The following is a 14,050-nucleotide window of genomic DNA, read 5'->3' on the forward strand; positions in this document are numbered from 1 at the left end:
AAATACGACACCACTTCGTGTCAGGGCTACGACTTGATTACTCGAGGGTCAAATTTTAAATATTCATTTTTTTTTATGGATATTTAATTTTATTAAAAAAAAAATCCCCCTCAAATATTAAGGTAATTAAAATAAATAATTAATTAATTAAATAAAATTACCTGAAATCAAATTCGTTTTTGCAAATGATGAAGGTTGACACATGTACGAAAAAAGTAAGTCTTTTTCTTCCTAGAAAAAAAATGTTAGCAAAAAAAAAAAATTAAAGAAAACACATTTCAACATATATATATAAATATGTATTGAAATCACTTATGGAAGGTTGACTTTTTCCATGTTATACATATTAAAAGAAAATCTCCATTCACTTTTTAGGAGATCAAGTAAATGGATATATACTAAATCTTCATCCATACACCAATCGAATCTCATATATATATATATATATATATATATATATATATATATATATATATATATATATATATGCAGGTGATCACATTTCAAGGCAACACCATTGTGGCACGTTTCCATTGAATTTGATATGCCACCCACGACATGACCTCTACGTCCCAAGGTAACCACTATCATGGCTCACGTCTCCACCAACATTGTGGCTCCATCCCACCAAGCTCCAACATATATATATATTAAAAAAAAACACTTACAAGTTTGAAGAGGAAGATTTCTCGCAGTGAATTCAAGTCGGGTTTCTCAAGTTAGATTGAAGAACACCCAAATATCAAAAGAGTTATCTAAAAAAGTTCAAGTCAAGTTTCTCAACTATTGTCCCCTTTATATAAAATATATATATATATATATATATATATATATATAGGGATGACAAATTGGAAGAGGACTGGAAGTATAAAGCAAGTAGGAAAACAAAGTGGAGTTTGGAAAAAGTGGAAAATAAATGTTTTTTTTTGGAAAAAATAGGAAACTTCCTATTAAAATATTTCTTTGAAAAAAAAAATTACTTCAAGACTCACCTCATCCACATGACAATGTATGTACATGATGCGTCTTGAAATGAGGGCATTTGTAGACATAAAAAAATTAGTGGATTAAATTACCACTAATTTAGTCTTCCAAAAAATAAAAAAATAAAAAAATAAAAATCCTCTTATGGATAAGTCTCTCTAATCTCCAACTATAAAAATGATAATAATAATAATAAGAAAATTATTATTATTATTATTATCTTGTTGGTAAAACCTCCCGGAGAAGAAAATTTGCTAAAATTAAAGACTAAATCCCTTGAATTAAGCAACTAAAATTCGGGAATTTAAAATTCAAATTCTCTATCTTCACCTATAAATAGGGGTGTCTTCTATCAAGAAAATGGAAGAAATCGGAAAAATCCAGAAAGGAAATTCTTAAGGAGAAAATCCAAAGGCAGTTTCATACGAGAAAATAGGCTTCACAACAAAAGAAAAAACTTCACCAAATCTCCTACAAGTTCAGTAAACGATAAAAGAACTGCTACACGCGTTCTTTACCATTCAACAAAGTCATTTGGGAATAATCCACTTGTGGCCCTCAATTGATCTTCGAAATCCAGAAAACGTCATCATCGTCTTCCAAAGTGTGATCAAGGCAAAAGAATCAGACGGAAAAATATTCTTTTGGAAAGAATATTATTTTTGAGATTGTACCCACAATATTCTCAATTTTAATGAATATTTTGTTTGCATTATTTTCCTATTTGTTTTACTAATTTTGCAGGACCAAAAATTTACGAAATTTGTGCATACAACTATTGCAATAATTGAAGAAGGAAAAGGCATTTTCATTCTCACAATTGAAGGGTTGATGAGTCCGTTGTGTTCGCATGAACAACGAATGAATCAAATAATCAACTCAACAAATTTGGAGTAAGCCTTGCAGAGTAGAACATCTACTGGTGGTTGTGGTGGCCAACAAGGTGATAGAGGTCAAGGTCGTGGTAGAGGTAGAGGAGGACACAACAACTTCAACAATAAAGATGGAGATGGTGACACAAATTCTTCTAAAGGAAAGGGCAACCCTTCTAAACCTAAAGATAAGTCACACATACAATGTTTTAGATGCAAAAAGTGTGACATTATAAGTCAGAATGTCGAACAAAATTGCAGAATGAACAAAATGAGCATGCAAACGTCGTCGAGGTAGAGCAGATTTTAGTATTGGCTTGCAATGTGGCAACATCAAATCTAGATCGACAAGATGTTTGGTATCTTGATACAGGATGCAGTAATCACATGTGCGATAAGAAAGAATTGTTTTCACAATTAGATGAATTAATTTTGGAAACAAATCCAAAGTTTCTATCATGGGCAAATGTAATGTTAAAATACGTTCTAAAGATGGTACTGATGTTACTATAGTAGACGTATTTTTTGTTCCATATATTTTTTAGAATTTGTTGAGTATCAGACAATTAACAAAAAAAAAAAAGGCATATTATTACTATCTCTAATGAAGTTTACACCCTTAGTGATAAAAATAAGAAGATGATTGCAAAAATGCAGATGACAAAGAATAGGATGTTTCTTATGTTTCTTCAAGCAAAAAAATTATTTAGTTTGAAGACAACAGTAGAAAATAGCAATTGACTTTAGCATCTTCGGTTTGGTCATCTCAATTTTCATGGGTTTAAGTTGTTAGTGCAGAAAAACATGGTAACAAGATTACTTATAATTGATATTCTAGATCGTGCAATGTGAAGGATGTCTCCTTAGGAAACAACGTAGGAATTCTTTTCCAATTGGAAGATCCAAAAGAGCTAAGAAACCTTTAGAGTTGGTGCATACAAATATATGTGATCCTGGTAAGGTAAGATCTCTTGGTCATAACAAATATATTTTGACCTTTATAGATGATTTTACAAGAAAAACTTAGATTTATTTGTTAAAAGAAAAATCTTAGGCTTTTAATAAATTTAAAGAATTTAAAGTTCTTGTTGAAAGACAAAGTGGTTGCAATATTAAGATATTGAGATCTAATAAAGGAGGAGAGTTCACCACCAATGAATTTTATAATTATTGCAAAAGTTAGGGTATTTGACGACAATTGATAGCTAGTTATACACCTCAACAAAATGACATAGCTGAAAGGAAGAACAAAACCATAGTTGAAATGGCAAGAAGCGTGTTGAAGGCGAAGTCTCTTCCAAAAAGTTTTTGGGCAGAAGTTGTTACATATGCAATGTTCTTATTGAATAGGTGTCCTACTAAAGTAGTCTTTGGAAGAACACTTGAGGAAGCTTGGAGTGGTCATAAGCTAGAAGGAATTTTTTTTCTTTTTTTCTTTTTTTTTTTTTTTTTTTTTTTTTTTTTTTTTTTTGAGAATTTTTGGGTGTATTGCATATTCCCACATACCTAAAGAGCACAAAAAAAAAAAAAAAAAAAAAAAAAAAATTGATGATAAAAGTGAGAAGTGTATTTTCATTGGTTATAGTGATGTAACTAAAGGTTACAAACTATGTAATTCAGAAATAAGGAAATTGATTGTGAGTAGAGAAGTTCAATTCTTGGAGAATGAGAGTTGGACATGGACTCAAACACAAAGTAAGGAAAAAAAAGTTGTCTTTGAAGAAGACTTTGAGATTTAAAAGAATTCTACAATAGATATGTCTACTTCAAATACTCATTCTCCTATTAGAAGTTCTCCCATGCAAACAGAAATAAGGTAGGAGTCTAAATCACAAAGTCGCCCAAAACGTTCTCATATTATGCTTGCACATCTAAAGAATTATGAAGTCATGAAAGATACCGAAATTATTGATGAAGGTTTAGTTAACTTTTGTCTATTTGCATATTGTGATCCTATTTCATATGAAGAAACAACAAGTGATGAGAAGTGGATTCAAGTAATGAATGAAAAAATTCAATCCATAGAGAAGAACGATACATGGGAGCTAACTTCTCTTCTAGTTGGAAAGAAGCCTATAGGTGTTAAATGGGTTTATAAGACAAAATATAAATCTGATGGTAATGTTGATCGATTTAAGGCAAGATTGGTTGTAAAAATCTATAAACATAAGCCAAGTATTGATTATTTTGAAGTTTTTGCACCAGTTGCTAGATTAGATACTGTTTGCATGATAATTGCACTTGCAACTCAGAAAATGTGGAAAATTCACCAACTAGATGTGAAGTCAACTTTTCTTAATGGTGCACTTGAAAAAGAGGTTTTTGTTGAACAACCACTAGGGTATATTAAGAAAGGACAAGAGAAACAAGTTTATGATTACTACTCAAAAAGTGCTCTTTTATAGCTTGTTATAAACTCTTTTAAACACTTTTGAGTATTATTTATTACCTTTTAACTCAATTGGCACATTAAGGACCCTTGCAAGTGTTACTAATAAGTTTTTGGCAAGTTTTGGTGTTTTTGGTAGCTTTTTATCATTAAAACAAGCCAAGAATGGGGGAAAATTTTGTGCAACCCTTGGAAATAGGTTTCCAAGCCAATCAAGAGATGCAAGGAAGAAAAATAGAGAGAGAAATCCAACATGAAGCAATTTCGCATGGCTATGCGAAATTCAAAAGGAGAGCAGCTGCATGATAAATTTAGAGCACTTCTTGGAGTCCATTGTATACATACTATCTATCATTTCGAAGCTCGGGAAGTCAGAAATCCAACGCTTTAAACGGTGTGCAAATCGGAGCTAAAATGAAGAAGTTATAATCATTTGAAAACAATTGTACCAAGTTGGAGGGTCATTTCGCAACCCTTTGCGAAATCTTTAGATATTTGCGCACTGACTCAGTTAGATTTTTATCTCAAGATACTTTGTGTAATTACCTATTTTCTCCTTTTAATAAGCTAAAGATATTTTTGGATATTTAGAATATCTGAAGGGAGGTTAAAAATATCTCTCTAGATATTTCTTAGAAAATATCTTCAATTTATATCTCTGATATCTTGTAAAGAAAAAAAAGAGGATCGTAGTAAGAAATATATCTACAGAGCACTTGCTTTGCCTTTCTTTCGAATTTTTGTTTTCATTTTCTTTCTAGCCAAACATCCTCTAAGGCCTCAGAGGATGAGTGGCTAAGCTTTTTGTTTCTTGGATTGAAGGAAGCTAGGTAAAGGATTCGGATACAAAAGTGGAAGTTTTCCTTGTTTCAGTTTTAAATGAAGAGAAGGTGTGACCCGTTAATGGTTTTTATCTTTTTAGTTAACTTAAAATCCCTTAAAATCACCTAGTCCAACACTTGGTAAGCTTTTCAGACTCCATCCATTGAGATCCATTAGTTATCTCTTGCAAGCCTCTGGAAGGTGGTTTAAAGGTAGGATTACCTAGAATAGCCAACACTTGGTAAGCTTTCCGACTCCCTGAAAACATCCATTAGTTATCTCTTGCGAGCTTTTGAAAGGTAATCCAAGTTTAAGGATCACCTTGAATGGCCAATACTATGTGAGAGGTATGAACCATTGCAAGATGCATCAGTGAGGGGACGTTAGTGTTTGAAACCATTAATGGGAAGTAGCTGTAACACACCGGTTAGGGAAATAACTATAGGTTAAATCCCCAATGCGAGGAAAAGATCCGGAATCTCCCCTTTTGTATGAGGAACCTGAACCTAGTGACCTGAAACTCCAAGAAACCCTTTTCTTTGTAATTAATCTCAGTTACTATTGTTGGTTGCTTAAAACCAACCTCTTTTTTCAACCATCATTATGTTTTCTTTTAAAGTTAAGTAATAAAAGAAAAACCATCATTTCAATGCTTTAAACAATATTACGTGTGATATGAAAACCCATCCTTGTGGACAATCCTAGAACCACTATGCTATGCTAGCTATGCTACCCTAGTATATGGTGAATTAGGTTTATAAATTTTGTTGATAACTCCCGTCTAAGGACTGAATCAAAGTAGAACACCAATTGGGGACGAATCAATTTACAAACTTAATAAGGCATTATATGGGTTAAAGCAAGCACTATGTGCTTGGTACACATAGATTGGTACTAATCTATTATGGCATGGATTTCAAAAGAGTCCTTTTGAGCACACACTTTACATCAAGTCAAATTCTAATGGTGATGTAATTATTATATGCCTCTATGTGAATGATTTAATATTTACAGGAAATTGTCAACAGATGTTTGAAGATTTCAAGAAGGCAATGAAACAACAATTTGAAATGGCAGATTTGGTATTAATGTCATATTTTCTTAGAATTAAAGTCCAACAAACAGATGATGGTATCTTTATCTCACAAAAGAAGTATGTTTTAAACATTCTAAAGCGTTTCAAGATGGAATCATCATCAACAATCCGTACTCCTATTACAGAGCAACTAAAGATGAAAAAAGAAGGCAATGAAGAATTAGTGAATCCCACATATTTCAAGGGCATAGTAGGAAGTTTTTGTTATTTAACTTCTATTAGACCAGATATTATTTATGGAGTAGGAATTATTAGTCGATTTATGCAAAAACCATATCAATCACACTTACAAGCAGCAATGCGAATTTTGAGGTATGTAAATGGTACTTGTGATCATGGAATCTTCTACTCTTACTCAAACAACTTTAGTTTAGTGGGCTACACAGATAGCAATTAGGGAGGTGATGTAAAGACTAGAAAGAGTACTGTTGAATATGTTTTTTTTTATCTTGGAATAGGAGCATTCTCATCGTCATCAAAGAAGCAACAAGTTATAGCATTATCAACTACAGAAGTTGAACACATGGCAATTACTTCCACAGCATGTCAAGCAGTTGGCTTCACAGGATGCTTAGTGAATTGAAGTATGAACAGAAGGGTCCTATAAAGATTTTATGTGATAACAAGTTTGTTATTGCATTGACAAAGAATCCGATGTTTCATGGTAGAAACGAACACATAAGCATCAAATTTCATTATATTAGGGAACTTGTGAAAAATCAAGAGATTGAACTTGAGTTTTGTAGATCACGAGATCAAGTTGCAGATATTTTTACCAAATCATTAAAGACGAATGTGTTCGAGAAGTTGAAGATGATGCTTGGTGTGATTGACTTTACAATTCGGATTAAGGGAGACTATTGAAATCATAATCCGACTGAAAGTCAAATTAGAATAAGTTTAGGAATTGGCTAAATATTAAGAATTGTTATTTGTTTAGGCTTCCTATGTTAATTAAGACTTTTAGTCTAATAGGAATTGAAGTCCTATTACAAGTATGATTAGTATTATAAATAGACTTGTAATTAAGTTGAAAAACAAAAAACAATCAATTTTTTATTTTTAGCAAAAATATTTTCAATACCCAATTGTGTGGGTTCTAACTGTATTAAGTTTTGCTAAACACCCCCTTAAGTTGATTTTGAACTTTAACATTTACTTTTAGTGAGGAACATAAGGAGATTCTTGATTTACATGATTGATGAGTTCTTTGTATAGGTTAATCATTTCATCTAATCTTTCTTTGACTCTTTAACTTATCCCTTTCTATAAGGACTATGAGAAAACAATCTATAAATGTCTTTTAATTAAGATTGGTTACAGTCTATTTTGGTATTTTAGTGAAAGAAGTACAACTTCCATTTTCTTCCATTTAAATTTAAAAAAGAATTTTTATGGTCTGAATTTCAATATCCTTTTAGTTGCCTTCTAAATCCTACAACTAAATGATGCACAATCATATGATCTGAAAATTTTCTTACTTGAAGAGTACTAAATATTTAATTTAATGTTCATTTATTCTATATATATTTCATTGTATTCACATTTATTCTATCGGCTTGTTTGGGAATTCATTTTGAAAATAGTTTTCTCTTTAGAACTTTAAACATTTTTGTAATTTAAAAACCATGTTTGATAAATTTCTTTACAAAAAAGAAATTATTTTTAAGAATTTGTTTTAAAAGTAGTTTGCTTGTTTAAAGCAAACTTGAGTTGTTCTTTGAAACCTTTTGTGTATAATTTTGATGAATCATTAGAAATACAAAAAATATTTTGAAAAATTTTCCATTATATAATACATAAGTGCACGATACTTAATAGAGACTAAGTTAAAGAAAATTATTTTTCATGTTTGAGTTTGAAAACATAATTTTTTCTTAAAAATAATTAAGAGTGATTTTTAAGAATTGTTCTAAAAACTTAAATCTATATATATATATATATATATATATATATATAAAGTTCTTGATATCTATTCTTGAAAATAATTGTTTGTTTTTCAAAATAGAAAATAGTTTTGTATCTTTAAAAACATTTTTTTATAAACTTTGGATAGAAAATGTGTTTTTAGAGTTATTTTCTAGAAATAAATTATATTTTAAAACAAATTTGAAGTGTTTTTAGTTGTCTCTTATAGAAGGGTATAGGTAACACTTAAAGCAATGGAAAATATTTTGAAAATCGAAATTGTTTTTCATATTTCAATTACAAATACAAATAAAAACTACTTTGGAAATTGCTTTTAAATACGTCCTTAGAGCAATAACAAAGAAAGAAACAAAGGAACTCCAATAAATAAAAACTATGTAGTTTATTTATTTATTTATTGTGTGAGCATTAGTTTACATTTACATGATTTCTTCAAAGAAAAATATGCATATACAAGTTTTTCTATTAAATTTTCCTTTCTTTTGGATTGGTCTTATTAGATTGATATTCATACATTTTGTGGAGGTTTTTTGTTTTTTATTTTGTTTTGTTTTGACATTCTATTTATTAATATAAAAAAAAAGTATTTTCTTTTTACATAACTCAAAGGTTATGTTTGGTTGTCAAAAGATTTGAAAGAAAATGTAAGAAAAAAAATATAAAGAAGAAAAGTGAAAGGAAAGAAAAAAAAAATTAAAAATAAAAAGTAGATTTAAAGTTAATAAATTATTTTTATATATTTCATCAAACTTATTTAACTTATTTTCCTTCATTATATAAAGATACATAAATTTCTAACTAATTTTAATTATATCATTTTCTTCTTTATTTTTTATAATGAAATGAAAACCATTTTTCTTAATATTATTTTCTTTCTTTACTACTTTCCGCAACCAAACATAACCAAAAAGATTTTCCATATTATAAGTACAAATCAATTTTATATATATATATATATATAAATACAGATAACCTTTTCAAATATTGATAAAGGATAATAATTGTCCTATTGAGCATGGTTGAAATTAGTTTGCTAAGGTTATCAAATTTGGAATATTAATAAAGGGAAAAAATATAAGAAAAAAATTAATAAAGAAAATTTATAAATTTCCTTTTCTTTGAAATTTGATAAATGTATTTTATGGTTATTTCTCACATTTTTCTATCACATTCAAACCTAAGAAAACATAATTTTCTTTTATTTGCCACGAATAGAGAGTATGAGCCCATGAGAAAATTTTTTATTTAAAAGAGTATAATTGGAAAATAAATGTAATTGCTAAAAATGTTTGAATAGAATTCTTCACATAATTTTTTTTTTTCAACATGAATTGCAATTTTAGACATTTTCGGTGAAGTTTGAATATTAATATTTGTTCCTCAATGATAAAATTCCTTTTAATATTTTTCTTAAAAAATAGAGACTCTTATTTAGTATTTTCTTCATATAAGCTTTCTATCCTAGTAATTTTTTTCGTAATCTATTTACTATGGTTAAAATTAGTTCCCTTAGGTTATGTTTGGTTCCCATAAAATTTGTGGGAAAATGCGAGGAAAAAAACATAGTGAATAAAAGTATAAGAAAAGAAAAAGTAAAGTAAAATAAAAAAATGGAGTTAAAGTAGATAAATTATTTTTATTTGCTACTTCAAACCCATTTTATTTATTTTAACTCATCAATATAAAAATAAAATAATTTAAAAATGCATTAGTTTTTAACTAATTTTAATTATATTTTATTTTCTATAGGATAATCAAACATGACAAAATAATTTTTCTTAATATTTTTTTTTTCTTTAATACTTTTTGAGAACCAAATGTAACCCAAAGTTTTCAAAATAAGAATACTAATAAAAAATACAGACAAAGAAAAAAGTATAATTTTTTTTTTAAAATAATTGACCATCTATAAAAAAAATAATTAAATTATTACAAAAATGTATTTTCCTCAAGCTTCTCTTTTTCATTTTCTTATACCTTTTTTTTTAGGTTTTATTTATTTTTATTTTTTTTACACATTTTCCTACATGCCATTTAAACATAAGAAAAAATAGTTTTCTTTTAAGTGGTTTTCGTTTACCAGCGCGTAAGTGGTCTAAGTTCTTATGATCGAGTCTTTTTGACCCCTATGAACATCTTTTTTTTTTTAATGTATTAAAGATGGTCTCTCTAACGGGTGAAAAGTGGTGGGTGTCGACTAATAGTCCTTCCTGAAGGAAAGAATGAAAAAAAATGTCATTATAATATCTTTTCTCTCTTTCAAACCAAGGGTATGAGGTAGATGAACATGCCAAGAATCAAAATTTTGAACATAAATAAAGCAATAAAACAAACCCAAGCCAATTGTCTCAAATTAATACTCAATCATTAAAAAGACAAGATTTAAAATCACAAACATAATATAAAAAGTCAAAAAATTCAAAATCCTCAAGATAAATAAAGCAATAAAGCCAACCAATGGCAATAGTATCATATTAATATGGTTTTTTTTTCCTCTTCTCGGCTGTCATTAAACAGGCAAAGATCCAAAATTACAAAAGCTTTGGAAAGAATTTTAACAAATGAATACATAATTGAATAAGGAAAATCAGAAGCAAACAAAAAAAAAAAAAAAAAAACAGTGCTTGTTCCCTGATCAAGAACTTAGAGGGGAAAGGGATAAGGAAAGGGAAATTTTTACTTGTTTTGGCCACCTAGATTTGGTTGTTCTCTCCTACTTTAGATCTTATCTTACGTATGGAAGGGAGAGTAAAGAATGTCAGTCAAAACAATGGTGGGGTATCAAAAGGAAGTGCAAAATAATGGCAAGTAAAGAGACAATGTAAAATAATGACTTTTTGTGTTTGTGGTAAGGGAATGGACCGGCTTGAAATGAAAAGACTTTACATGAACAACATACTCTATAGAGGCCTTAAATAGTGACAGAGGATCAAAACCTATAATTTGACAAGCACTTTATCATTAAAAAGAGTTATTAAATCTTAAGTTTTCCTATTAAAACAATCTAAGGTGTTAAAGGTCATTTGTGCATCAATTTCTCACATTTTGTTAATGTTTGACCTTAGACTTTGACCAAAGTGGCTCAATCGAATACTGTTCACATAACCAACCAACTAAAATGATTTATTCATCAGTTGAACTAATTGAAGTTGACAAAAGCTTATTTTAACCGGTTGAGGTGGAAACTCGTCTAGTGGACCTTTTGTGGGCTAATGGTCACTTGTTGTATGTTCTAATGCCTAATGATTAATCACTAGTTTGACCGATCAACCTCAAACCATACCCAATGGTTAGTTTAAACTACCAACTCCTATTTAAAGGCTCCAAGCTTCTTATATAGAATGTAAAAGAATTCTAAATCATTTTTTTTAGTATTATTTGAGTCTTCAGGGAATGGTTTTTTAGTATACTTACTCTCAAACTTGCATTTTATCTTAGCGTATTATTCAATCCTAGTTTATTTGGATTACATTGTGACAAATTATAAATTAGGAGTTATATTTTTGATAAATCTATTCTTGCATACCTTGTAAGGTGGGCTCAAATGTAGGGTGATACTTGAGGGTTTCGCAAATGCGGTGTAGCATTTGGGGTTTCAAGAGTTGTTCTCTTAAGGTAATTGTAGAGGATTCTCAAAATCATAATCTAAGAGTGTACTTAAGACCATAAGTCCAAGAGGGTTCGAAGTTATAATCTAATTGTAAAACTTAAAAGTTTGGGTTTGAAGTTTTGTTAATGAAACTTTCACTTCATTAGAAGCTTGAGGAGAGTGAATATAGGTTGGGTTGCGTCGAATACTATAAAATCTTGATTTTGCATTTCTCTTTTTCCTACTTCCTTTATTTCATATGCAATTGTTTTTCATTATAATTGCTATATTATTACATACAATTGTCACTTATTTTCTAAGTTTAAATTTATAAAAAATGATCATCACCTTATTCCTCTTTGTAGGATGATTATCTTAAATTGATGTAACTAAAATCTTAACCACTTTTAGATATATTTCCGTTTTATTATTATTATTATTATTATTATTATTATTATTACTTTAAAATTCAAAACAAAAAACTAATATAAATGCTAACCAGATTATATTTAGAAATTCAATTCAAATTTGTCCAACCTCACTACAAATTTTATTTGCTAAAAATTGGAGATTCTGTCATGTTGAAGGAATAAGAACAACTTTTGGACACCTTTTATAATCATCATGTGAACCCGTATTTTTCACGTGTGTCCCCATTCGGCAAAACTCGCTTTTTATTTACAAAAAAATGATTTTTTAGAAAAGATTTGAAGTCGCCACTTATTTTTATTTTATTTTTAAAGGGAAAACAAAATAAAAAAGAAAACTTTGTGTGACTCCTTAATTAGAAAAGACGTATTTGTAAAAAATTAAGTTTGAATTCGAAGGTCAAGTTATGTATCAAGAAAGTACGGTGGTGAGCCATAGCACACTTCTAAACTCATATATCTATAATCTCTACTAAATAAATTGAGATAATTGTGGTAATTAATTAATTAATCATAGATACCAAGATTAAAGAAGCAAATCAATATACACAAAAATGATGATAAAATTTAATTACAAGAATGTACAAAATAAATGATAAAAGAATTATGCAAAATGATTTATTGAACTAAATAAAAAAATAAATTCAAAAGAATTAGTTTTTAAGAAATTTCAAAAGATTTTGTCAAAAACAATTTTGAATTAATGATTTCAATTAATTTATTCACAAAAAAAAAGTCAATTTATATTTTTTTTCAAGTGATTTGATTCAATTTTCAAAAAAGTTATTTACACTTATTGTATCAAAAGAATTTATTACAAAATTTCAATTTGACAACAAAAATTATTTTTACTAAAAATGAATGAATTTTTAGAATTTTATTTACAAAAGTATTTCAATTTCATTTTATTTACAAAGGAATTAATTTATTTATAAAGAAAATATTTTCGTTCCAATTGAAGAAAATGATTTCTACAACTTCAATTTGCAAAATAAATAAATAAAAATTCATTTTATTCTCATTAAAAAAATTATTTAAAACCTTTATCTACAAAAATTACTTTTAATCCATGTTAATATAAAGAGATTTAAGTATCCGATAGTTTGAAGAAAGAGTTGAATTGAAAAAAATAAAAATTCTAAAAAATTAATCAATACTCTATTATGATTTTTTGTTTTTTATTTTTTTATGGACTTCATTAATTATTAATGTATATATCCTTGGACCCTTAAGGCTTTCTAAAAAATTTATTATCTCATGCATTTAGCTAAATTATTATTTTTTTCTTTAATGATCCAAATTATGGCCAAAAGATTTTGTTATTTAAATGAGATTATTAATTTTTTGAACATTTATTTATCAAGTTTACTTACACTAGATTATTAATCCCAATTCCTCCCTCTTATGTGTGAACAAAACAAATTAATGATATACTAAAGCCCAATAACATCATATCCCTAACAACTTATCTCATCTTAATGAAGGTGGCTAATAACCAAGCTTAATTATCACAAAAGCCAAAAAAAAAAAAAATTGAAAAGATAAATGAGAAAGAAGTGATGAAAGAAAAAAAAAACATTTTTTTCATTAAAACAAAATTATCTTACAATAAATAATACATTAAAAGCTTGAACAGGCCAGCTACTTCAACACATTGAAAATTGTCCCCAAGATATATAAAAGCTGGACCTTCTCAGCAAGGTGCACATTATTGCAGTTGTATTTCGCATATACTATCAAAGCAATAGCTTCTCCAAGAAGAGGTAACAGCTACCACTTCTTTAGTTCTTAAGACCAAACACAAGATCTAATGCACTCATTCATCAAAGGAATATCAGAATTGGCAGGGTTAAAATGGCCGAAGGTCAGGTATTTTAGGAGGTCTGGTCAGGGTGTTTTGATCCTAGGGCCAGATTAAACCCAGATTTACTAGCCCATCTG

Source organism: Vitis riparia, chromosome 16, assembly GCF_004353265.1.
Source record: "Vitis riparia cultivar Riparia Gloire de Montpellier isolate 1030 chromosome 16, EGFV_Vit.rip_1.0, whole genome shotgun sequence".
NCBI classification, from domain to species: domain Eukaryota; kingdom Viridiplantae; phylum Streptophyta; class Magnoliopsida; order Vitales; family Vitaceae; genus Vitis; species Vitis riparia.